The 26,398-nt window shown below is 47.2% G+C and overlaps 1 pseudogene; it reads right to left on the bottom strand.

Moving 5' to 3' along the window:
- LOC147113934 (uncharacterized) overlaps window positions 1-26,164 on the bottom strand; it is a 61,730-nt pseudogene extending 35,566 nt beyond the window's left edge.
- Window positions 26,165-26,398: the final 234 nt, after the last annotated feature.

Genomic DNA, 26,398 nt, shown 5'->3' with positions numbered 1-26,398 from the left:
TGTTATGCTCCTCTTGCTCTATGTGGGAATTCAGGGACACTGCCGGTGTCCCTGATGACGACGTGTGCCAGAAATGCATCCAGCTGCGGCTACTAGCAGACCGCATTGCGGCGCTGGAGCTGCGGATGGATGGGCTTTGGAGCATTCACGATGCTGAGAGGGTCGTGGATAACATGTTTAGTGAGTTGGTCACACCGCAGGTAAGGGCTGCACAGGCAGAAGGGAAATGGCTGAGCATCAGGCAGAGCAGTAGAGGCAGGCAGGTAGTGCAGGGGACCCCTGTGGCCATCCCCCTCTCAAACAGGTATTCTGATTTGGATGCTGTTGAGGGGGATGACTTTCCAGAGGAAGGCAGCAGCAGCCAACTTCCCGGCACCAGGGTGCTCCTGCTGCTCAGGAAGGGAGGAAAAAGAGAGGGAGAGCAACAGAGGTAGGGGATTCTATCGTAAGGGGTACAGATAGGCGTTTCTGTGGCCGTAGACGTGACTCCAGGATGGTTTGTTGCCTCCCTGGTGCCAGGGTCAAGGATGTCACTGAACGGCTGCAGGGCATTCTGAAGGGGGAGGGTGAACAGTCAGAGGTCGTGGTTCACATTGGGACCAATGACATGGGTAGGAAGAGGGATGAGGACCTCCAGCAAGAATTTAGGGTGCTAGGTAGCAGATTAAAGAGCAGGACCTCAAAGGTTGTAATCTCTGGATTACTCCTGGTGCCACGTGCTAGTGAGTATAGGAATAGGAGGATAGAGCAGATGAATGCGTGGCTAAAGAGTTGGTGCAGGAGGGAGGGCTTTAGTTTCCTGGATCACTGGGCCTGCTTCTGGGGAAGGTGGGACTTGTACAAGTCGGACGGGTTGCACCTGAACCAAAACGGGACAAATATCCTTGCGGGGAGGTTTGCTAGCACTGTTCAGGGGGGTTTAAACTAAAATGGCAGGGGGTTGGGAACCTGAGCAGGGAGACAGAGGAAAGGGAAACAGGGATAAAAGCAAAAGATAGGAAGGAGAAAAACAAAAGTGGCAGTCAGAGAAATCAACGGTTTAAATCAAACGTGGCCACAGTAAATAATAATTCTAATAGGTCTAAGAGCGTTAAAAAAACAAGCCTGAAGGCTTTGTGTCTTAATGCGAGGAGCATTTGTAATAAGGTGGATGAATTGGCTGCGCAAATAGAGGTAAACAAATATGATTTGGTTGGGATTACGGAAACGTGGCTCAAGGATGGCCAAGACTGGGAACTCAACATCCAGGGGTATTCGATATTCAGGAAAGATAGGCAAAAAGGAAAGGGAGGTGGGGTAGCATTACTAGTTAAAGAAGGGATTAATACAATTGTAATGAAGGATATTAGCTCTGATGATGTGGAATCTGTATGGGTAGAATTGAGAAATACTAAGGGGAAAAAAACATTAGTGGGAGTGGTATATAGACCTCCCAACAGTAAGGCGGAGGTTGGGGATGGCATTAAAAGGGAAATTAAAGAAGCGTGCAATAAGGGCACAGCAGTCATCATGGGTGACTTTAATCTACATATAGATTGGGCCAACCAAATTAGTAACAATACTGTGGAGGAGGAATTCCTGGAGTGTTTACGGGATGGTTTCCTGGACCAATATGTCGAGGAACCAACCAGAGATCAGGCCATCTTAGACTGGGTATTATGTAACGACAAAGGATTAATTAGCAATCTTGTTGTACGAGGCCCCTTGGGTCTGAGCGATCATAATATGATCGAATTCTTCATTAAGATGGAGAATGAAATAGTTGACTCAGAGACTAGGGTCCTCAATTTAAATAAAGGAAACTATGATGGTCTGAGGAGCGAGTTGGGTAGGATTGCTTGGGGAATGGCACTCAAAGGGTTGATGGTGGATAGGCAATGGCAAACATTCAAAGACCGAATGGATGAGCTACAGAATTTGTTCATCCCAGTTTGGCATAAAAATAAAACAAAAAAGGTGACTCAACCGTGACTAACAAGGGAAATTAGGGATAGCATAAGATCCAAGGAGACGACATATAAATTGGCCAGAAAAAGCAATAATCCTGAGGATTGGGAGCAGTTTAGGATTCAACAAAGGAGGACAAAGGGATTAATTAAGAAAGGGAAAATAGAATATGAGTGTAAGCTATCAGGGAACATAAAAACTGACTGTAAAAGCTTTTATAGATATGTGAAGAGAAAAAGATTATGAAGTCAAGCGTAGGTCCCTTACAGTCAGAATCAGAGGAATTTATAATGGGAAACAAAGAAATGGCAGACCAACTAAATTCATACTTTGGTTCTGTCTTCACAAAGGAGGACACAAATAACCTCCCAGAGATGCCGGGGAACATAGGGTCTGATGAAAGGGTGGAACTGAAAGAAATCAGTATTTGTAGGGAAATGGTGTTAGGAAAATTGATGGGACTAAAGGCCGATAAATCCCCAGGGCCTGATAATCTACATCCCAGGGTACTTAAGGAAATGGCCCTAGAAATAGTAGATGCATTGCTGGTCATCTTCCAGAACTCGATAGACTCTGGAACAGTACCCATGGATTGGAGGGTAGCTAAAGTTACCCCACTATTCAAAAAAGGTGGTAGAGAAAAAGCGGGGAATTATAGGCCGGTAAGCCTGACAGCAGTAGTGGGGAAAATGCTAGAATCTATTATAAAAGATGTAATAGCAGAGCACTTGGTAAGCAGTGACAGGATCGGACAAAGTCAACATGGATTTACAAAAGGTAAATCATGCTTGACTAATCTGGAATTTTTTGAGGATGTAACTGGTAAAATAGATAAGGGAGAACCAGTGGATGTGGTGTATTTGGACTTTCAGAAGGCTTTCGATAAGGTCCCACATAAGAGATTAGCATGCAAAATTAAGGCACATGGGATTGGGGGCAAGGTATTGACTTGGATAGAGAACTGGTTGGCGGACAGAAAGCAAAGAGTTGGAATAAACGGGTCGTTTTCCGAGTGGCAGGCAGTGACTAGTGGGGTACCGCAAGGATCGGTCCTCGGACCCCAGCTGTTCACAATATATATTAATGATCTGGACGAGGGAATTGGATGTAATATCTCCAAATTTGCAGACGACACAAAGCTGGGCGGGAGGGTAAGCAGTGAGGAGGATGTCGTGAAACTCCAGTACGATTTGGACAGATTGGGTGATTGGGCAGAAACATGGCAAATGCACTATAATGTGGATAAATGTGAGGTTATCCACTTTGGTGGCAAAAACAGGAAGGCAGATTATTATTTGAATGGCAATAGATTGGGAGAAGGGGAACTGCAAAGAGACCTGGGTGTTCTTGTGCACCAGTCGCTGAAGGTAAGCATGCATGTGCAGCAGGCGGTTAAGAAGGCAAATGGTATGTTGGCCTTCATAGCAAGAGGGTTCGAGTACAGGAACAAGGATGTCTTGCTACAGTTGTACAGGACCTTGGTGAGACCGCACCTTGAGTATTGTGTGCAGTTCTGGTCGCCTTACCTGAGGAAGGACGTTCTTGCCATGGAAGGAGTGCAGCGAAGATTCACCAGGCTGATACCTGGGATGGCAGGAATGACGTATGAAGAGAGATTGTGTCGATTGGGCTTATACTCACTGGAGTTTAGAAGATTGAGAGGGGATCTCATCGAAACTTATAAAATTCTGTCAGGCCTGGACATACTAGATGCAGGAAGGATGTTTACGATGGCCGGGGAGTCCAGAACCAGGGGTCATAGTCTAAGGATAAGGGGTAAGCCATTTAGGACTGAAATGAGGAGGAATTTCTTCACCCAGAGAGTGGTGAACCTGTGGAATTCTCTGCCACAGAGGGTGGTGGAGGCCAGTTCATTAAATATATTCAAAAAAGAGTTGGATATATTTCTTAAGGCTAAAGGGACCAAGGGATATGGGGAGAAGGCAGGGACAGGGTACTGAATTTGGATGATCAGCCATGATCTCATTGAATGGCGGAGCAGGCTCGAAGGGCCTAATGGCCTACTCCTGCTCCTATCTTCTATGTTTCTATGTTTCTATGACCTCTTCATTACAGGGACGATGGGTGTAGCCCACTCGCTCCAGTCTACTTTGGACAGTACTCCTGAACGTTCCAACCCTTCCAGCTCTGCTTCAACGGCTGGTCGGATCGCATAAGGCACCGGTCTGGCCTTAAAAAACTTTGGACTTGCTTTTTCCTCTATTTTAATCGTTGCTGTTATGCCTTTTAGTGTTCCGAGTCCCACCTGTAACACTTCTTGTGTGTCAGTTAGCATTTTTGACAGTCCAGGTGTGGCATTGTCATCCTTTTTGGCCTCAACCTTCAGTGCCTGTATGGAATGCCAATCTAATTGTATCTTCCGGATCCATTCACGTCCTAGTAGTGGTGGTCCTCCATGTGGCAATACATATAGGTCCATTTTAGGTATTTCCTGGCCTTTGTATATCACTTTCACCCTTATTTTTCCTTTGGGGTAGACTTTTTGCCCCGTGTACGTCTTCAAGACAATCTCTGTAGCTTTCAAGTGTATATGTGGAAATAGCTGCTTGTAGTCCCTTTGGTTTATGACTGTTAGGGCTGATCCAGTGTCCAATTCCATTTTCACTTGGACTCCGTCTATCTTGAGTGTGACCCAGATAGTCTGGTGATCCTCCATTTTGGTTACCTTATGTAGTTTCAGACAACCCAGCTCCTTGCTTCCGGAGTCTGTATCATTTCCCTGTTCGTCTGAACTACTGTCCATCACCTTATGTACCTTTTTGTACTTCTCCTGTGGAGATTTCTTGCTGTTGGTTTTCTTCCCTGACCTGCAGACTCTTGCTATGTGTCCTGTTTTTCCACACTGTCTGCACACTTGGTCCTTGAACCAACAATCCTTCTGATCGTGTGTTGTTCTGCCGCAGCGATAGCACTTCCCTGTTCCATAGGACATTTCATTGGTGCCGTATTCTTGCGGTCTCCGTTGTATCTCTGCAGCGCCCCATGTGGCTGCTTCGTGTGATACTGCCATACTGAAAGCCTTGTCCAGCATAAGATCCTTTTCTGATAAAAGCCGTTTCTGGGTTCCTTCACTTTGAAGCCCACACACAAACTTGTCCCTTAACGTATCCGATAGTCCCGCTCCAAACTAGCAGTGTTTCGATAACTTGCGCAGTTCCGTTAAGTACTCAGCATTACTTTCGTCTTTATGCTGGTTCCTTTTGTGGAACTTAAATCTTTCTGCTATTAGCAGCGGTGTGGGGCTTAAGTGGTCCTGTAGGATTTCTACTATACTTTCGAAATTCTTCTCCATGGACTTCTCTGGGGTTATCAGGTTTCGCAGTAAGCCATAAGTTTTTGCACCCATGGAATTTAACAAAACCAGTGCTTTCCTAGCATCTGGCACTTCATTCACCCTGCAGTACACCTCAATGCGTTCCACATATGTCGCCCAATCTTTGACTTCATTGTCGAATGCCGTGATACTGCCATTCTTCGCCATCCCTGGGTGTAATTTAACTGTCTATATGGCGTCTCCCGTGCTCTCCCTTCCTCTCTGCTGGAACAAAATGGCGTCTCCCGTGCTTTCCTTCCTTCCCGCACTCGCCCTTCTTCTCCACTGTGGCTTCAAAAAAAATGGTGTCTCCCACGCTCTCCCTTCTTCTCTGCGGCTCAATGACATCTCCCGCGCTCTCCCTTCTTCTCCCCACTGATGTGGTTCAGCCCTTGAGCCCTGGCTGTGCTCTGAGTGTTCTCCTGTGCGCCTTTCCCGTTGCCGTCGCTCGGTCCAGAACCTGGCTGCTGCTTTACCCTCTCTCTCTCTCTCTGCTTGTTTTTCCTTGATGCCGCTCGGTTCTTTAACCCCCGGCCGCGCCCTGTGCGCTTCGCCCTCTCTCTTACCCCGTCAACGCTGCTCAGCTTTTCTACGCCGTCGGTCGGCTCCCGCCGCCGCTGTCCGGCAAGGGTGTGCGCTGCACCTGTTGCCAGTCTGTTGCTGGATCATCGTGGCTCTCAACAGCCACTCCTGCGATGTTCACTTGCTGCCGGATGACTGGGTGGTTGCTCGTGGTCGACGCCCGTGCTCCTGGCCTCGACTTTCTTCCACCGTCCTCCCGGAGCGAGTCCTTGACAGGAAATGCAGAGTTGCAGGCAGATTCAAATCAACCTCGTCGCCACTGTTAGATCTGTGATTCTTTAAATAGGATGTTTCCCCAAGAACTACATGGAGGCTGTAACTTAACAATCAACAGGTGTTTACTAGAGTAGAGTAGTCTCACGACTGAAGTACAGAAGCCTGCTCTGGCTTTATATACAGGTGTGGTCACTGCCGGTACTACAGTATACAGGAGCTGTAAAACAGTTCTCTCTTAAAGGTACATACACAAAAATACTCAACATGCCCCGACCCACTGACAAAAAAGGAGTGCTACGCATCTTGGGGATGATAAACTTCATTGGAAAGTTCATTCCTAACTTTTCAGCCAAGACAGCCTGTCTGCGAGACCTGCTACATAAAACAAATGAGTTCGCATGGACAGAAAGACATGAACAAGAGTGGATGAACCTCAAAACAGTGCTGACAACCACACCTGTACTCACCTTCTTTGACCCAACAAAGAGAATCAAAGTGCCAACAGATGCATCAAAAGATGGCCTAGGCGCGGTCTTGCTACAAGCAGAGGGTGAAGATTGGAAGCCTGTTGCCTATGCCTCCAGGTCTATGACTGATTCTGAGTGTCGATACGCCCAGATTGAAAAGGAATGTCTAGGCTTGGTAGTTGGACTAGAAAACTTCCATGACTACATATATGGACTTCCCAGCTTCACAGTTGAGACAGACCACTGCCCACTGGTTGCCATCGTAAAAAAAAACCTGAATGAGATGTCTCCAAGGATTCAACGACTCATGATGAAGCAGCAAAGATATGACTTTGAACTGATCTACACAACAAGCAAACACATAGTGTTAGCAGATGCACTATCCCGAGCACCCACAATGAGTCATATGAGCTCTACTGAGGAAGACGTGGATGTTCATGTGAGTATGGTCACTGCTGCGCTGCCCATGTCAGACACAAAATCAAAGCAAATAGCAGAAGAAACAGTAAAAGATACAGTGTTACTAACAGTAATAGAGAACATTCATCATGGTTGGCCAAAAGGTTCCTGTCCAAAGTACTATCACATCAGGTCAGAGTTGAGTGTCGCAAGTGGACTATTACTAAGACAGAACAGAATAGTCATTCCACAGGCTCTACATCGAGACATGCTCAAAAGGATTCATGAGGGACACCTCGGAATTGAAAAATGCAAAAGGAGGGCAATAGACACTGTTTATTGGCCTGGCATAAATAAGGACATTGAGAACATGATCGGCAAACGTGAGACATGTCAGAAACACCAAAACAAACAAACAAAGGAACCAATGATAGTAGCAGACTTACCAACAGCACCATGGCAAAAGGTTGGTATGGACCTTTATCATTTGAATGGTAAAGACTATCTATTAGTGATTGACTATTATTCTAACTATCCTGAGATGGTGCTGCTCTCAAGCACATCAGCAAGCAGTGTCATAATGCATGTTAAATCCATCTTCGCCAGACATGGGATTCCCAGGATTGCCGTTAGCGACAATGGTTCGTGCTTCAACTGTAAGGAGTAGCAACAGTTTGCAGCATATTATGACTTTCAGCACATCACATCCAGTCCTCTGTATGCTCAGTCGAATGATAAGGCAGAGAAAGGTGTTCAAGTTCTCAAACAGCTACTGAAGAAAGCAACAGAAAGCAAGTCTGATCCTTATCTCGCCCTGCTGAGCTACCGAGCCTCCCCTTTAGACTGTGGTTCTTCACCTGCTGAACTCCTAATGGGTCGCAAGTTGCGCACCACGCTACGCTGCTGTGCAAAAGAAAAGCAGAGTAAGGAACTGAGACAGAGACTTCAACTGTTAAAGCTGAAACAGAAATCACACTATGACAAGTCATCCAAAAATATGAAACCATTGACAAGGGATGATGTTGTCAGGATTGAGGATCAAAATGCATGGAACAGGAAAGCTACAGTTCTTGAGGAAGTAGGACCAAGGTGATACACTGTTAGAACTGAGGAAGGACAGAGTCTCAGGAGGAACCGCCGTTCCCTCCTGAAAAAAAAAGAAACTATCCAAGAGCAAATCGATGACAATGCCGCAACTGAATCTTGTCACTCACCACCAGAACAATCTAACACAAACGCACATACAGGCTCTCATGCAAACACATCAGACTTACCTGTGCTGAGAAGATCCACACGTGAAGTAAAAAAGCCTGATAGACTTAATCTTTGAGTACAAAGAAAACTATAATAAAAGAATGAAAAGCTTAGAGTTCATAAAGTAAAGCTTTGAAGATGTGTTGACTGTTGTGAAGATGTTTTTAAAAAAAAATGTTTGTGTCGTTATGTAAAAAAAACCAAGTTCATTCGAAGGTTTATAGAGCATTAACAAAAGTGACACGGTGGCATAGGGGTTAGCACTGTTGCCTCACAGCACCAGGGACCTGGGTTCGAATCCGGCCTCGGGTGACTGTCTGTGTGGAGTTTGTTCATTCTCCCCGTGTTTGCGTGGGGGTGTTCCGGTTTTCTCCCACAGCCCAAAGATATGCAGGTTAGGTTGATTGGCTGTGATAAAATTGACCCTTAGTGCTAGGGGGATTAAATACGTGGGGTTACAGGGATAGGGTGGGATATGTGTTGGTGTAGGGATTACAGGGATCGGGTGGGATATGTGTCGGTGCAGGCTCGATGGGCTAAAATGGCCTTGATCTGCGCTGTGGGGTTTCTGTGAATCATCTTTACCGTTTTTCTTGAAAGTTGATTGATACTGATTTTGTTTAACCTCAAAGGAAGGGGGATGTAATGATATGCAGTAACATGTCATTCTAGAATGTTACACTAGGTGTAGCTGTATGTTTTAGTAGTGGGCTACATCCATATGGGTTGTCTTGTTAAACACGAGGCACTGGTCAAGAGAGTCAACATGGCTACTGTATACAAGTCAACATGGCTGAATAAATGACAAGCACAAGCCAGCTGTTTATGACAAAAATGTTTATTTATTTACTAGCTGGAGTGCCCGGCGATGCCGAGGCTTTTTTGAGGGCATGCTGTTGTTGTTAGAGAGAGAGAGAGCGACTGGGGGGAAGAGAGAGAGCGACTGGGGGGAAGAGAGAGAGCGACGGGGTGAAGAGAGAGAGCGACTGGGAGGAAGAGAGAGAGCGACTGGGGGGAAGAGAGTGAGCGACTGGGGGGAAGAGAGAGAGCGACTGGGGGGAAGAAAGAAAGCATCTGGGGGGAAGAGAGAGAGCGACTGGGGGGAAGAGAGAGAGCAACGGGGGAAGAGAGAGAGCGACTGGGGGGAAGAGAGAGAGCGACTGGGGGGAAGAGAGAGAGCGGCTGGGGGGAAGAGAGAGAGCGACTGGGGGGAAGAGAGAGAGCGACTGGGGTAAGAGAAAGAGCGACTGGGGGGAAGAGAGAGAGCGACTGGGGGGAAGAGAGAGAGCGACCGGGGGGAAGAGAGAGAGCGACCGGGGGGAAGAGAGAGAGCGGCTGGGGGGAAGAGAGAGAGCGACTGGGGGGAAGAGAGAGAGCGGCTGGGGGGAAGAGAGAGAGCGACTGGGGGGAAGAGAGAGAGCGACTGGGGTAAGAGAAAGAGCGACTGGGGGGAAGAGAGAGAGCGACCGGGGGGAAGAGAGAGAGCGACCGGGGGGAAGAGAGAGAGCGACCGGGGGGAAGAGAGAGAGCGACCGGGGGGAAGAGAGAGAGCGACCGGGGGGAAGAGAGAGAGCGGCTGGGGGGAAGAGAGAGAGCGACTGGGGGGAAGAGAGAGAGCGACTGGGGGGAAGAGAAAGCGCGACTGGGGGGAAGGGGGGGAGGGGGGAAAGGGGGAAAGGGGGGAAGGGGGGCAAGGGGAGGGGGGAAAGGGGAGGGGAGGGGAGAAGGGGAGGGGGGAAGGGGAGGGGGAAAGGGGAGAGGAGGGGGGAAGGGGAGTGGTGGGGGGATGGGGAGGGGAGGGGAGGGGCAGAAGGGGAGGGGAGGGGGGAAAGGGGAGGGGAGGGGGGAAAGGGGAGGGGAGGGGGGAAAGGGGAGAGAGGTAGGGGAGGGGAGGGGGGAAAGGGGAGGGGAGGGGATGGGGGAAATGGGAGGTGAGGGGGGAAAGAGGAGGGGAGGGGGGAAAGGGGAGGGGGGAAAGGGAGGAGGAGGAGGGGGGTAGGTGGAGGAGGGAGGGGGAGGGAGGGGAAGGGGAGGGAGGGGGAGGGAGGAAGGGGGTGAAGGGAAGGGAAGGGGGGAGAGGGGAGGGTGGGAGGGGGAGAGGGGCGGGGAGGGGTGGGGGTGAGGGGGGGAGGGGTGGAGGGAGGGGGGAGGGAAGAGGGAGGGGGAGGGGGAGAGGGAGAGGGAGGGGGAGGGGAGAGGGAGAGGGGGGAGGGGGAGAGGGGGGAGCGGAGGGGGAGAGGGGAGAGGAAGAGAGGGGGGAGGGGAGGGGAGGGAGAGGGGGGAGGGGAGGGGGGGAGGGGGAGCAGGGGGGGAGGGGGAGAGGTGGGGAGAGGAGGGGAGGGGTGGGGGAGGTGGGAAAAAGAGGGGGGGGAGAAGGAGGGGGGAGAAAGGGAGCGGGGAGCCAGCAGACCCTCTCCCCTCTGCCGGCGATGGCTCCGCTGAGCTCCGTGCCGCCCCACGCACTGACATGCCAAGCTCAGCGCCCCGGTCAGCCCGAGCCCCGCCCTCCTGAGGCTGGGCCTGAGGCGGCTTGAGACGGCCGATTGCGGCTGGCCGGACCCGGTTGCCTTGGTAACCCTCCTCCCTTCTCCGCCTCCCGATCTCCGGGACCGGGCCTGGGCCTGAGTGGCTTGAGACGGCCGATTGCGGCTGGCGAGCCCGGTTGCCGGGGTAACCCTCTCCGCTCCCCCTCCCCTCCCGAGCCCCGCCCCCCCGAATGAAGTGCGAAGAGCTTGCAGTGAGCCCAGCCAGCCTTTACCAAGATGGCTGGCCGCTGGTTCGGAATCGGGTCCAGCGGGGGGGGGGGTGGGGGGTGAGGGGTGGGAGGAGCTTGCCACAAAACAATAGCCTAGGGTCCAGCATGGCTGGCAACAGACGCCCAGGCTTTGAGGCCTACCTGCAAAAACGGGGAAAGGTAGAAAAATTAATGAGATTAGATAAAAGATTTAGAAAGTAATTAACTTTTTTAAAAAACAATATGTGTTTTAAAAGCAACTTTTTTTTTAAAGACGCAGAAAGCGGGAAAAAGAAATGAAAAGTTTGAAATCAAGATGGCGGCGACTCACCTCAGTTCAGAACGATAAGACCCGCCCACACATGCACCGATTGGTCGACCGTCAGGTCACCGAAGCGTAGGATTGGTCAATCGTCCCATCACTCGACTCTAGGAGGGTCTGCTCGCATGCGCCAGGAACCCGCCCCCGCCACGCAGCAATTGGTCGAACGTCGGGTCGCTCGACCGTACGATTGGTCGACCTTGACGTCACTCAATGCTAATCAGCAGATAATGAGCGGAATTTTGAATGTTTTTTGGATACCGCGGGCACAATTTTTGTCTCACCAAAACATAAATACGCTTACGACCGTTCTGGAATCGTAAGCTTTCTTTTGATGTAACGCACGTGTAGTTACGCTCTATAACTTTAGAGTGTATAGCCGGACAGATACACCGAAGGATAGACAGACAGACAGACAGACAGACAGACAGACAGATGTATCCTTTTATATATATAGATGGAGAGAGATAGATGAACATAACACATACCATCTTCAAGTGCAGTGATTGGAAATTACATACAATCAATGGCACCTATTGGGCTGGATATTCTGGTCCCTACGGGTGAGTACATGCTGTGTACCAACCCGTAGGGACATCGGAAATGCCGGTTTCCGGCATGCACTGTGCATGCGCTGGAAACTGCCATTTCCGACCTGTCAAGAAAGCTCTTGACAGATCTTGTGGCTGCGCTGGAGCAGGGCCACTGCAGGTGGAGGCATCCGTTTTTTAGAGACCCTCCACCCGCAGAAAACCCGTACAATTCTTGCGCCTGGTAAAAGCAGGCTTTTACCAGGATAAGAGTTGAAAAAAGTTTTTAAAAAATTTCACTGATTTATCATTTAAAAATACTTTAAAGAGAGGTAAGTTTATTTTTAGCCCCGTTGGGAGCAGTTTAGGATTCAACAAAGGAGGACAAAGGGATTAATTAAGAAAGGGAAAATAGAATATGAGAGTAAGCTTTGAGGGAACATAAAAACTGACTGTAAAAGCTTTTATAGATATGTGAAGGGAAAAAGATTGGTGAAGTCAAGCATAGGTCCCTTGCAGTCAGAATCGGGGGAATTTATAATGGGAAACAAAGAAATGGCAGACCAACTAAATACATATTTTGGTTCTGTCTTCACAAAGGAGGACACAAATAACCTCCCAGAGATGCCGGGGAACATAGGGTCTGATGAAAGGGTGGAACTGAAAGAAATCAGTATTTGTAGGGAAATTGTGTTAGGAAAATTGATGGGACTGAAGGCCGATAAATCCCCAGGGCCTGATAATCTACATCCCAGGGTAATTAAGGAAGTGACCCTAGAAATAGTAGATGCATTGCTGGTCATCTTCCAGAACTCGATAGACTCTGGAACGGTACCCATGGATTGGCGGGTAGCTAATGTTACCCCACTATTCAAAAAAGGTGGTAGAGAAAAGGCGGGAAATTATAGACCGGTGAGCTTGACATCGGTAGTGGGGAAAATGCTAGAGCCCATTATAAAAGATGTAATAGCAGAGAACTTGGAAAGCAGTGACTGGATCAGACAAAGTCAACATGGATTTACAAAAGGTAAATCATGCTTGACTAATCTACTGGAATTTTTTGAGGATGTAACTGGTAAAATAGATAAGGGAGAACCAGCGGATGTGGTGTATTTGGACTTTCAGAAGGCTTTCGATAAGTTCCCGCATAAGAGATTAGTGTGCAAAATTAAGGCACATGGGATTGGGGGCAAGGTATTGATTGGATAGAGAACTGGTTGGCGCACAGAAAGCCAAGAGTTGGAATAAACGGGTCGTTTTCCAAGTGGCAGGCAGTGACTAGTGGCGTACTGCAAGGATCGGTCCTAGGACCCCAGCTGTTCACAATATATATTCATGATCTGGACGAGGGAATTGGATGTAATATCTCCAAATTTGCAGACGACACAAAGCTGGGTGGGAGCGTATGCTGTGAGGAGGATGTCGTGAAACTCCAGTACGATTTGGACAGGTTGGGTGATTGGGCAGAAACATGGCAAATGCACTATAATGTGGATAAATGTGAGGTTATCCACTTTGGTGGCAAAAACAGGAAGGCAGATTATTATTTCAATGGCAATAGATTGGGAGAAGGGGAAGTGCAAAGAGACCTGGGTGTTCTTGTGCACCAGTCGCTGAAGGTAAGCATGCAGGTGCAGCAGGTGGTTAAGAAGGCAAATGGTATGTTGGCCTTCATAGCAAGAGGGTTCGAGTACAAGAACAAGGATGTCTTGCTGCAGTTGTACAGGGCCTTGGTGAGACCGCACCTTGAGTATTGTGTGCAGTTTTGGTTGCCTTACCTGAGGAAGGACGCTCTTGCCATGGAAGGAGTGCAGCGAAGATTCACCAGGCTGATACCTGGGATGGCAGGAATGACGTATGAGGAGAGATTGTGTCGATTGGGCTTATACTCACTGGAGTTTAGAAGATTGAGAGGGGATCTAATCGAAACCTATAAAATTCTGTCAGGCCTGGACAGACTAGATGCAGGAAGGATGTTTCTGATGGCCGGGGAGTCCAGAACCAGAGGTCATAGTCTAAGGATAAGGGGTAAGCCATTTAGGACAGAAATGAGGAGGAATTTCTTCACCCAGAGAGTGGTGAACCTGTGGAATTCTCTGCCACAGAGGGCGGTGGAGGCCAGTTCATTAAGTATATTCAAGAAAGAGTTGGATATATTTCTTAAGGCTAAAGGGATCAAGGGATATGGGGAGAAGGCAGGGACAGGGTACTGAATTTGGATGATCAGCCATGATCTCGTCGAATGGCGGAGCAGGCTCGAGGGGCTGAATGGCCTACTCCTGCTCCTGTCTCCTATGTTTCTATGTTTCTATGTTAAAAACTTTAATTACTTTTTTCAAAAATTTAAATTTTTGTTTAAAATAGTTAACTTATGTAATTTATAGTCATTTTAAAAATGTGATATAAAAAAAAAATTATTTGAAGTTTTACTATGTTTTTAGGGTGATCTCTATTCATACATTTGACAGGTCTTCCTGTCAAAACTATGAATGGAGATTCCCTTCTCTGATTGGCTCCCCATGGCCCACGTGATTGCAGGGACACTGCAAACTGCCTGCGCCTCTGGGATACGTGGGCCCTGCGCACCGGCAGTTTGGAGATGCCCAGCAATGGAACTCTACACCTCCCGGGAGCCCTCCGGTCTTGCCGCAGATTTTTCCAGATCGCAGCCCTCCGCCTACGGGAGGCCTATGAACGGAATTTCTGGGCCATTATGTGAGGGCTACAACATCTATTATGAAAACAAATGCTGATAACTCAAACCTCTCCTCAAATTTGTGTGAAGGAGTTGGTTGTCTGTGTAATATTTTGATACGATTACTGTTGAGTCTGTGTGTCCTAGTTATGCTTATTATAAATCACTGGACACAGACAACAAGAATAACTTTAACAGGTCTTTACTATTCGGAGGTCAGGGCTGAACTGCCCAGCAAATCACTACACAACGTTTATATACCGGTGTGGTCACCACCGGTATTACAGTATACAGCAGCCAAGAGAAAGTAGTACATCTCTTAAGGTAGTTCTCTTAAGGTGGAACAGGTTACATACACCACAATCCTCCCTTTTTAGCTTAACAATGTATATCCCCATTTAACATAACATAATAACATATATATATATATATACACAACTTCATGCAAAACAGTTCAAAGATTCAGTCTCTGAGGAGGCCTCCTGATCCGAGTTGGGTAACGCCTTTCAGGGGTCTTTGATTCTCGTTGCTGGGGTGACTCATCTAGTTGATCTCTTATGGATTGGACATCATCATCAGGTACATTCACTTCTGAGGTAGATGCTTCAGGTTCACTAACTTCTTCCACGGTTGTCTCTGCCGTAACCATGGGTTCGACCCTTGTTCTCGATTCTACCAGTTGGTCAGCATGACGTCGTATTACATTTTCACCAATATCTACCGTGTACATCAGGGGTCCTTGTCTGGCCCGAATTGTTCCAGATTGCCATTTCTCATTTTTATAGTCCCGGGCTAACACTGGTTGTCCTATTTTGAAACTCCGAGTGGTCTTGTTATTTATGTGCTGGAACTGTTTGTTTTCGACTTCCCTCCGCACATTTGGTTTTAACAAGTCCAACCTGGACCACAACCTCCTGTCATAGAACATCATGGCAGGACTTTGGTTTGTCACTGCATGAGTGGCGTTTCGATATGCCAGTAGGAAATTGTCCACCTTGTGTTGTAGTGGAATCTGATCTTCGCTCATGGCCTTTATTGCTTTTTTGAACGTTTGTACAAATCTCTCGGCCAACCCGTTTGTAGCCGGATGATATGGGGCAGAGGTATAATGTTTCACCCCATTCTTCTTCATGAATTTCTGGAATTCTTCTGACACGAACTGCGGTCCGTTGTCTGAACATATTTGTTCTGGCAATCCATTTCTTGCAAATATCGTTCTTAGCACCGCGATCATCTTTTCTGAGGTAGTGGTAGTCATCTTAATCACTTCTGGCCATTGAGAATGTGCGTCCACCGCAATTAAAAACATGGAGTCCATGAATGGACCAGCAAAGTCAATATGTACACGTTGCCATGGGGTTGAAGGCCATTCCCATGGATGCAGCGGTGCAATCGGAGGTGCATTTTGAACTTTTTGGCACCCTGAGCAGCTTTTCGTCAGATCCTCTATCTGTTGGTCGATACCCGGCCACCACACATAAGCCCTAGCAAGGCTTTTCATCTTGACTCCCCCCAGATGACCTTCATGCAGTTCCTTTAGAACTCTCTCTTAACTTAGGAGGAATAATCACCCTTGTTCCATACATCAATGTTCCTTGACAGACGGACAGCTGTTCTCATCTTGCTGAGAATGCTGGTAACAGTGGATCACCATGTGCTGGCCATCCCTTCACTGTCAATTTGTAGACCCGGGACAGTGTCGGGTCGTTCCTGGTTTCTCTTTCAATACTTGCATTGGTGACTGGTAAACATTCGATGATGGTCGAGTGAAATAACTCAACAGGGTCAACCGTCGGAGCCTCCTCCGCTGTAGGTAGTGGCAGGCGCGACAGCCCATCAGCATTACCATGCTGCTTTGTACCTTTGAATTCAATCTGATATTGATGTGCCCCTAGGAAAAGGGACCATCTCTGGAGCCTCTGTGCTGTCATCACCGAAACACCCTTCTTAGGGTTAAAAATGGATACCAATGGCTGGTGGTCTGTCAGTAGCGTAAACCTTTGGCCCTGCAGGTAATGATTAAACTTCTTTACTCCCCACACAAGGCTGAGAGCCTCCCTATCTATCTGAGCATAGTTGCGCTCAGCGGAGGTCAATGATCTGGATGCGAACGCGACTGGCCTCTCCAAGCCATTTGGCAACTTGTGTGAGAGTACTGCCCCAATACCATATGGAGAAGCATCACAAGCCAAACGAATAGGCAGCGTTGGGTTGAAGTGAGCCAACACTTCCTCTGAGGTGATCAATGCCTTGCTTTTGCGAAAGGCCCTCTTACAGTCCTCGCTCCACTTCTACGGTACTCCCTTCTGCAAAAGAGCGTTCAGCGGGTGCAGCACCGCGGAAACTTATGGTAATAGTTAATCAACCCTAGGAACGACCTCAACTGGGATACATTATCCGGAGCGGGAGCCTTCACAACAGCTTCGACCTTGTCAGGAGACTTATGAAGCCCCTCCTGGTCAATGACATGACCACAGTACGAGATCCGCTTCTGAAAGAACTCACATTTCTGGCGATTAACTCGAAGTCCATATTCTTTCAATCTGGTGAGCACCAGTTCCAAATTTGCAAGATGTTCCTCATCATCATCTCCTGTAATCAGAATATCGTCCAGGTAACATTGTGTGCCTGGAATTCCCTGTAATACCTGCTCCATGGCCCTCTGCCAAATTGCTGGAGCCGATGCCACTCCAAAAACCAGTCTATTATACCGATACAAGCCTCTATGCATGTTGATCATGAGATACTGGCGTGACTCTTCCTCCACTTCCATTTGTAAGTATGCCTGCGCCAGGTCTATCTTGGTGAAGTGTTTCCCTCCAGACAATGAAGCGAAGATATCCTCAATCCGCGGAAGCGGATATTGCACCGTGTGAAGCACCGGATTAACAGTGATCTTGAAACCTCCACAGATGCGAACCTTCCCCGGTTCCCCCGGCTTGTTGCTCGATGAACGCTTCATGACGGGAACAATGGGCGTGGCCCACTCACTCCAGTCCACCTTAGACAGTACTCCTGAACGTTCTAGCCCTTCCAGCTCAGCTTCCACAGCAGGTCGTATCGCATAAGGTACCGGTCTGGCTTTGAAAAATTTCGGGTTTGCATGTTCTTCAACCTTGATGGTTGCCGTAATTCCTCTCAGTGTCCCCAGTCCCTGTTGGAACACCTCTTTAGCATCGTCCAATATTCTGGACAATCGTTTAGGTTTGACATCTTCTTTTTTACCGGAATCTACCGTTAGTGCTTTTAAGGAATGCCAGTCCATATTTATTCTCCTGATCCACTCCCGTCCCAGTAGTGGTGGACCTCCCTCAGGTAGCACATATAAGTCCATTCCTCGGCTTTCTTTGCCCTTGTGGACCACCTTTACCTTTATCTTTCCGATGGGGTATGCTCTTTGCCCCGTGTATGTTTTCAATACAATCTCCGTATCCCGTAGGGGAATATGTGGGAATAACCTTTTGTAATCTTGCTTATTCATGACCGTCAATGCCGATCCAGTGTCCAATTCCATCTTCACTTGGACTCCTGCTATCTGAAGTGTGACCCAGATAGTTTGGAGGCCTGCTTCATTACCCACATTGTGTACTCTTAGACAACCCAGTTCCTTACTGCTGGAGTCTGAATCTGACTTCTGTTCATCCGAACTGTTCTCTTTCACCTTTTGTACCTTTCTGCACTTTTCCTGCGGTGACTTTTTGTTGCTGGTCTTCTTTCCTGACCGGCATACTTTAGCTATGTGACCAAGCCTGCCACATTTTCTGCATTCCTGATTTTTGAACCAGCACTGGTTCTGATCGTGCGTTGTCTTTCCACAACGATAACACTTTACTGCACCCAAGGCCATTTGATTGTTGCTGAGTTCCGATGACCTTAGCTGCATTTCCGCAGTGCCTCTCGCTGCGGCTTCGTGCGATGCTGCAATAGTGACAGCTTTATCAAGCGTAAGATCATTCTCCTCTAGCAGTCGCTTTTGTGTTCCTTCTTTTAACAATCCACACACAAATTTATCTCTCAGCGCATCTGCTAGTCCTGTTCCAAACTGACAGTACTTTGATAGCTTACGCAGTTCAATTAAGAACTCAGCGTTGCTTTCTTCTTTCAGCTGCGTTCTTCTGTAAAATTTAAATTGTTCCGCTATCAGCAGCGGCGTGGGGTTTAAATGATTTTTCAGGACAGTAACAATATTCGGGAAAGTCTGATCCGCCGGTTTATCTGGTGATACAAGGTGCTTCAATAGCCCGTACGTCTTCGCACCCATTGAGTTAAATAAGGTTAGTGCTTTCTTATCATCTGGTACCTCATTTGCTTTACAATAAACTTCCATGCGTTCTATATACGTGGCCCAATCTTCGACATCGCTATCAAAAGCATTGATGTTACCATGTTTAGGCACCCTTGCAAGTTTCTTTAAATTTTCTTTTTCCCAAAATGGCGGCTTCCCGCGCTTGTCTTCTTCCCCCGCCTACTAAAATGGCGGCTTCCCGCGCTCGTCTTCTTCCCCCGCCGACTACAATGGCGGCTTCCCGCATTTGCCTTCTTCCCCCGCTGGCTGTAATGGCGATTGCCGTGCTGCTGCCGTTCTCGCCTACCCAGCGGTTCTCAATTCCCCGACGCTGCTTTTTGCTCCCCCGCGGTTCCCGTGGGCATTCACGCTTCCCCTGCTGTTGCACCTCTCAGCCCCACTTGCAGGCCGGTCCTTTACACCTGCTCCAGTTGAGTTCTCCGCGGTTCTCGTGGCCTTAACGCTGCCCCAGTCGCTACGCCTCTCGGCCCCGATTGCAGCCCGGCCCTTTTCACCAGCCGCGGTCGAGTTCTCCGCCCTTTTTCCTCCGTTTTCCCTCCCCTACTCCACAGCCAACGCGGCCGACTTTCTGCTCGTGTCACTGATTGGCTTACCCACCACCATGGTAGAAGGGATGATCACTGCCTGTCGCTGATGGAGGGCTTCGTGGTCAGAATTTTTCTTTTTAACCCGGTTTCTCGATGCCTCCCGTGCGATGTGGTGCTCAGCAGGATGATGAGGGCGGATGCCTCTTCTCGACGCCCGTTCTGAGGACGAAGCTGCCTTGGATGTAAAACTGCCGCAGGGTAAGATCGGACTCGTCGCCACTGTTGAGTCTGTGTGTCCCAGTTATGCTTATTATAAATCACTGGACACAGACAACAAGAATAACTTTAACAGGTCTTTACTATTCGGAGGTCAGGGCTGAACTGCCCAGCAAATCACTACACAACGTTTATATACCGGTGTGGTCACCACCGGTATTACAGTATACAACAGCCAAGAGAAAGTAGTACATCTCTTAAGGTAGTTCTCTTAAGGTGGAACAGGTTACATACACCACAATTACAGACTCAGAATTAGAGTCACTTTGTAATAACTGTCCATAGACTGCTATAATACTGTCTGCTTATATACAGAACACAAGCAGGTGCTGTTTATTTAACAACTCAGTTTGCACTGGCTGCTCAATTAGTTTAATCATTACATCTCATTATACACTGATTTCACAGAATCTGCGTATGTACCACTATTTTGTAGTAGTATCTTTATGTACATATAACACAATCAAAAATTGCATGTTAATTGATACAGTGAAATTAACACTTTTTTTCTAAAAGGATCAGAGGCGCGACACAGATGAATATGAGCATCATGTCAGGCCTCACTAAATTCACAAGATGAGAAAAGGTGGTATAGGAGAAATTAATCCCAGTCCAATCCAAGAATTTTAACAGGAATTCAGTGAAACTCAAAACCGTTGGCATCACCAGTACCCCACACTCTGATTTTTATTCTTAGGTGATTTAAGGATTTTCAAACTTAATCTAGAAACTTGAAATTTGCTACCAGCTGCTCCATGTATTTTCATGCTGGCCATGTGATGAATGTTGTCTGACTCTCAATGGGGTAAAGTCCCAAATATACCACTAGACATTCCTTTTATCCCTCTCATCACTCACATCCGCTTACTCCTTCCAATGCCACTTCCTTCTTCATCCACACCTACAAAAAACTCTCCCCCAAGTCACTTTCAAACTACCAACTGTCTAGCCTTTGGCCTTCCATTCACCACAATACTTCTGCAGCTCTCAACCTGCTCAATCACACCCTCAACACCATCTTTGTAACCCTTGTTCCCAGTAAAACCATTATCTCTATCAACCTTGTTGATCCCCTTGGTACAGCCTCCACCTTTGCTCCGTTAAGTCCAAAGGACACAGACTTGAACATTTATGGTGCACAACTGGTTTAGCCATTTATCACCAGATCTGGCTGGACTACATCAAGCACTATGGGGCCCAATCTCCTTTGCAAAAACTATTCACTATTTCAGGATCATCCTGGAATGTGAAGATAACTCTGGCTTCTTTTCTCCACTACCAGCCATCACCTTAAACCCCGTCCCCCTTACCCCCTCCACCCTCACCTCCAACAAGTGCAAGGAGCTCAGGGACTTCTTTATCACGAAGATTGAGACCATTCATTCAGGTGCCTCTGCCACATCCCTCCCTTCCCCATGCCCACCAAGCCAAGCTTCCACCAAGGTTCCCCACTGCCCTAAACTGGAACTCGCATCTTTCTTTCATTTTTCTTTTATCTCATGCCCTCTCCGAGCTCATCTTGTCCATGAGGCCCACCTCCTGCTCATTCTACCCTATTCCCACTAAACTGCTGACCACCCAATTTCCATTCCTGGCACACATGCTAGCTGATATTGTAAATGGTTCCTTCTCCTCCAGTACTGTCCCCCTCCCTTTCAAATCTGCAGTCATCAGCCCCTCCTCAAAACCCACACTTGACCCTTCTGTTCTTACAAACTGCCATCCCATCTCCAATCTCACTTTCCTCTCCAAATTCCTTGAACATGTTGTCGCCTCCCAAATTCATGCCCATCTTTCCCTCAACATGTTTAAACCTCTTCAATCAAGGTTTTTGCGCCGCCACAGCACAGAGACATCCCTTATCAAAGTCACATATGATATCTTATATGACTGTGGCCATGGAAACGTACAGATCAGCCATGATCATATTGAATGGCGTAACACGCTCAATGGGCTGGATGGCCTACCCCTGTTATTTGTCAATCTTTTTGTATTTCTATGTTTCCTCCCACATCAAAAAAAGTCCTGCCAATTCTCCATAATCCAGTTCAGAAAGTCTTTTCGATTTTGCCACTCAATGGCTAGATTACAACATTTCTGTTATTTATGCTGATTATAATGGCTAATCCGGTCCAGATGGTGTATTGATTTCTTTGTGGGTTCAATGACAAGACATTTATGAAAGAGAATGTCTTTAAATCTAAAGCTTGTTCAACTCTTTATACAGCTTTACAGGAGACACGATGCTTGTGATGCATCTAGAATGAAACTGAAACTAAACTGAACTGCCTTGCTTGTCTCGGTCACATGCCCTCTGCTGGTCAGGCACAAGCAATCAATACATGCAATTATGCTGGTAAGGCATGATAATCAAACAGGCAAATAACATCACTATTTGCTGATGTCATTACATCTCCCTTTCTTAAAACAAAAGTATTTTACTTTTAACTAACAACATGTTTTCTTTGTATTAATCTGCATTTTAACTGTAACACTTAATGAACTTACATTATCATTATCATGATCAAGGTTTTTTAACCTTGCTTTGTGTGTTCACATGAAATATGTCAATACACTAGAACTTGAAGAAAGAATAAGATAACATTACTTCCTTCTATAACAATAGTCCTTAAATTTGCTCAATGAGTCCCTCAGGAGGCTTCACATGTCTTGAGGATTTTCTGTTTGATTGTCCTTGAATCTGAGTTGTTGCCTCAGATGATTGGTTCCCAGATGTGTGATCAGGTTGTTCAACAGTATCAGTCTCTTGACCTGCTGTGGCTGGTCCCATGAGAAGATCTCGACGATTTCTTCTCAGAACAGCACCCTCATCTGTCTTAATGGTGTATGATCTTGGTTGAACTTCACTCAGGACAGTTCCCTTCTGAGTCCATGTGTTTGTTTTGTCTTTCAACCTTACTTGGTCACCAGTGTGGAGTTCAGGTAGGTTTTGTGTTCCTCTGTCATAGTAGTACTTTTGCTTTTCTTTCTGTTGTTCTTTGAACTTCCTCACTTTCTCCCCCTCTTTTGTTTTCAGGAGGTTCTCCGGGATGGGTAGGTTTGACCTTAGCCGACGTCCCATCAGGAGTTGGGCTGGTGACATACCACACTCGAGCGGCGTTGTGCGGTATACAAGCATGCTCTGGTAGAAGTCAATTCCACTGTCTTTTGCCTTGTACATCAGTCTTTTCACTGTGTTTGCGGGCTCTCCTGGGTCAACAGCTCTGGACAACATGTCTGCTGTATACAACAGCTTAACCAGTGTGTACGCAACATTCAGTTCATCATAGACTGTCTCTCCTTCGCTTTCCACAACGAGGACTCTCTTTACCAGGTTCAGTCTCTCACAGGCTTTTAAACCTAGTATGGCTTGCACATCCTTTGGCACCACGATTAATGCTAGCGTGTGCTCTCTGTCCTTGTGTGTTACTTTGACAATGCATCTTCCTTTCACTGGTATATCAGTACCTGAGTATCCTGTCACTTTCACTTTTATTCCATGTATCTTTGGTCTGGGTCTAATTTTCTTAATATCAGTCTCTGATATCACATTAACTTGTGCTCCAGTATCCAATTTAAATGGAATGTGTATGTCATTCACTTTTAGTGTCAACATCCAGTCTCTTTCTTCTTTTTTGTTTTCAGGCACAACATCTACATAGAACTCCTCTATGTCGCTTTCATCTACTGCATGGACCTTGCTTTGTTGCACTTGGTTCTTGCAGCAATGGGCATAATGGTTGTTTTTGTTGCAACTATTGCATGTTTTACCATATGCTGGACACTTTTTTGGTGGATGCTGTGTACCGCATCGACTACATGTCTTTCGATTGTCCCTTTCATTTTCGTTCGCTGGCCACGCCTCTTTTTTCACATTGGTGCTCTTTTTGTTAAACAGTTTATGTCCGTTCATTCTCACTGCATCCACGTTGCAGCTATTGTCACTGAACAGCTCCTTTGCCTGCAACTTCACAGTCTCTGTAGCCCTACACAGTGCTATGGCTTTTCCCAGGTCTAGATCTTGCTCTCTTAGCAGTCTTTCCCTTAGACCATTATTTGGAATACCACACACCAGTCTGTCTTTTATCAGCGAGTCTGTCAGTCCCCCAAATTCACATGATTTGCTTCTGTTTCTCAGTTCAGTCACATACTGATCAATAGTCTCACCCGTTTTCTGAACACATGTGAAAAATCTGTGCCTCTCAAGCGTCACGTTATGTTTAGGTATGCAGTAGGCCTCAAACTGTTCCATTATTTTATCTAGTTTCATTATGTCTCCATCAACAGCGAATGTGAAGTTATTATACACCTCCAGCGCGTCATCACCCATGACATGTAAGAACAGTGACGATTTCCTTTTATTACTTTTCTCGTCAGCTCCGATTGCTGATAAATACAACCCCACACGTTGTTTGAACCTTCTCCAATTTTCAGCCACATTACCTGTCAACTGAAGCTTCGCCGGTGGGAGTAAACCTTCCATTTTTCACTTCGTTAGCTATTCTCTAATGGTAAGTAACGATGTTCTCTTTTGGCTTGCTAATCTGTGGAGAGCTGATTTAACTTCAGATTTTTCCTCTTCATCTCTTTCAATCACTTCTGACATCATGTATTGATTTCTTTGTGGGTTCAATGACGAGACATTTATGAAAGAGAATGTCTTTTAATCTAAAGCTTGTTCAACTCTTTATACAGCTTTACAGGAGACACGATGCTTGTGATGCATCTAGAACGAAACTGAAACTAAACTGAACTGCCTTGCTTGTCTCGGTCACATACCCTCTGCTGGTCAGGCACAAGCAATCAATACATGCAAAGGCATGATAATCAAACAGGCAAATAACATCACTATTTTCTGATATCATTACAGATGGGATGCATCCTAGGTTGCTGCGGGAAGTAAGGGTGGAAATTGCAGAGCCTCTGGCCACAATTTATCACTCCACCTTAGATATGGGAGTGGTGCCAGAGGACTGAAGGATTGAAATGTTACATCCCTGTTCAAAAAAGGGGAGAGGGATAAACACGGCAACTACAGGACAGTCAGCCTGTAGTGGTGGGAAAACTTTTAGAGACAATAATCCCAGACAAAATTAATTGGCACACGGAAAAGTATGGGTTAATAAATGAAAGCCAGTACAGATTTGTTTAAGGCAAATCGTGTTTAACTAACATAGTTGAGTTTTTTGATGAATTAACGGAGTGGTTTGATGAAGGTAGTACAGTTGATGTTGTGTGTATAGACTTTCAAAAGGCGTTTGATGAAGTACCACTTAATAAACATATCAGCAAAATTGAAGCCCATGGGATTAAAGGCGCAGTGGCTGCATGGATGCAAAATTAGTTAAGGAACAGAAAGCAGAGTGTAATGGTGAATGGTTGTTTTTCAAACTGGAAGGAAGTATACAGTGGTATCCCTCAGGGACCGGTAGTAGGACAACTGCGCTTTTTGATATATATTAATGACCTGAACTTGGGTATACAGGGCATGATTTCAAAGTTTACAGATAACACGAAACTCAAAAAATGTAGTAAACAGTGAGGAGGATAGTAACAGACCTCAGAAGGACATAGAAAGACTGGTGAAATAGGCAGACAGGTGGCAGATGTAATTTAACGGAGAGAAGTGTGAAGTGATGCATTCTGGTAGGAAGAATGAGGAGAGGCAGTATGAACTAAATGGTTGTAGGTGTCTTCACACTACTACGAAAATACTGCGGTTGAAACTGACAGTTAAACAAACGTGGTTTAATGTACTGAAACCGTTACAAACTAAAGAACGCAGGAGAAACTCCACACAGGTCTGTACACTAGCTGGATCCACGAGGACTGCCAGAAACGCCCTACCCCCCTGACGTCATGACGTTTCCCACCGTTGGGAATGTCACGTGACCCGCGTGATGATGTCACCGCGTCAAATCGCGATTTTATCGATCCCGCGCTGTTTGAACAGAGCAAACACTTAAAGGTAACAACTACTGTTAAAGACAATTATAAACGTTACTGCAAGAGTCTCTTGATGGCTTTGCCACATACGCCCCCCCAGAATTGTCTTTAACGAGGAACGTCAATCGCAGAGGAGGTCGGACAAGCCTGTTTGACCGACTCCTAAATTCCCGGAGAGGAAAACGCTGAGCGGGTGGCGAGCTGACAGGTAGCACGGTGCGGGTAGGTGCGGCGGTAGCCAGCGGCCGGCCCCGGCGCGGGGGCTGAGCAGGTTCGTCTGGCTGTTCGAGGTCCAGGTGCGCAGGCTTGAGGCGATCGACGGAGATGTGATCCGGCTTGCCCCCGAAGTCGATCACGAAACTCTTGTCCCCAGCCTGTAGAACCTGGAACGGACCCACATATGGAGGTGCGAGCGGGGTGCGATGGGTGTCTTGGCGTACAAAGATGAATTTAGCCTTTGACAGCTCCACGGGGACGTTGGAGGAAGGCAAACCGTGCTGCGAGGTCGGAACTGGTCTGAAGCACTGAGCCGCGTCCCGGTGGCCCTCTCGCTGGCTGGCTGCAGACCACGGCCGCGTAGGTGATGACAGGAATTCGCCCGGAACCCAAAGTGGCTGGCCGTAAACCATTTCCGCAGCAGAAGATTGTAAATCCTCCTTCGGCGCTGTGCGCAGTCCCAGCATAACCCACGGCAGTTTATCGACCCATGCCGCATCCAGAAGGCTGGCCCTGAGCGACGCTTTCAATGAACGGTGGAACCGCTCGCACAACCCGTTCTCCTGCGGGTGGTAGGCCGTAGTGCCATGGAGTTTAGTGCCCAATGCGGAGGCCACCGCATTCCATAGTTCTGACGAGAATTGCGG

Source organism: Somniosus microcephalus, chromosome 8 (genome assembly GCF_052327205.1).
Source record: "Somniosus microcephalus isolate GS21.2 chromosome 8, FLI_Smic_1.0, whole genome shotgun sequence".
NCBI classification, from domain to species: Eukaryota; Metazoa; Chordata; class Chondrichthyes; order Squaliformes; family Somniosidae; genus Somniosus; species Somniosus microcephalus.
The sequence above is the reverse complement of the archived record's forward strand: the minus strand, read 5'-3'. Positions and strand labels throughout refer to the sequence as shown.